Genomic DNA, 1,284 nt, shown 5'->3' with positions numbered 1-1,284 from the left:
TACATAGTAGATACAAAAAGTTTTATATGAAAGAGATCCATGAACATAGATGTTTACAACAGCACTATTAGCAATTTAAAAAATATGGAACCAGCCTAAATGCCCATCAACCAACCAACAGGTGGATAAAGAAAATGTGGTATACATACATGTATGTGTGTATGTGTATATGTATACACACACACTCACATATACCTATGTACATACACGCACACATACATACTATATTTATACACCATGGAATACCACTAAGCCATAAAAAGAAACAAAATAATGGCATTAACAGCAACTTGTTTGGAGTGGGAGAGCATTATTCTAAGTGAGATAATTCAGGAATAGAAAACTGAAAACCGTAAATTCTCACTTATAAGTGGGAGCTAAGCTATGATGATGCAAAGGCATAAGAAAAATATGAGCTTTCAGGATTCAGCGGGGAGGTTGGGAGAGGGTAAGGGATACAAGACTACACATTGAGTGCAGGGTACACTGCTCACGTGATATGTGCACCAAAACCTTAGAAATTACTACTAAAGAACTTATCCATCTAATCAAACACCACTTGTTCCCAAATAACTATTAACATAATTTAAAATATTATAATAAAATCAACCAGATAAATATTTTTAAATATCTAGAAAAAATAGAATTGGCTCATGAAACCAAATATGTTACAAAATAGTTCAATTTTACAGTAGGAAGAAGGTTAAGAGTTGTTATATTTCTAATTCCACATAATTTCCACTGAGAAATGACTTAAGTTCTAAAACAGTAAACATTTGTCTATATATTTTAGGAAAAATGTGAAAATAACGCTGCATGCATTATAAAAGCCAAGCAATACTACTCATCTTAAAATATCAAAAGGAAGAGAGACTTTCTATATAATTTAACTATGTAATAATTTCTTCAGCAGCAGTTGAAACAATATAATCCTGTTCAAAATGAAGCCAAATTATTCTGAGTATGTGCAAAACAGCACTGATACTGTCAGTGGAGTTCTTCATGTTTTTGTGTTTAAGTAGAATGTGTGAAATATAGTTAAGCTGAGTAAAAATTTTCTTGTGTAAACTGTGAATTAGAACAACCAATTTCAATATAAGTTCAACAAATTTCAATACAAGCTCATATGGATTTACATTATTTTTTATTTTCCCGAGTGTTTTCTTCATTTTCACAAAATATTTCTTACCATTAACTGGGCAGTAAATCTCTGAAAAACAAATTTTGATTTGACAAATTTACTTTTGAAAAGTTTTTTATTTTTATTTTTTATTTATTTTTTTG

Source organism: Piliocolobus tephrosceles, chromosome 3 (genome assembly GCF_002776525.5).
Source record: "Piliocolobus tephrosceles isolate RC106 chromosome 3, ASM277652v3, whole genome shotgun sequence".
Taxonomy (NCBI): Eukaryota; Metazoa; Chordata; class Mammalia; order Primates; family Cercopithecidae; genus Piliocolobus; species Piliocolobus tephrosceles.
This window is presented reverse-complemented; position numbering follows the sequence as displayed.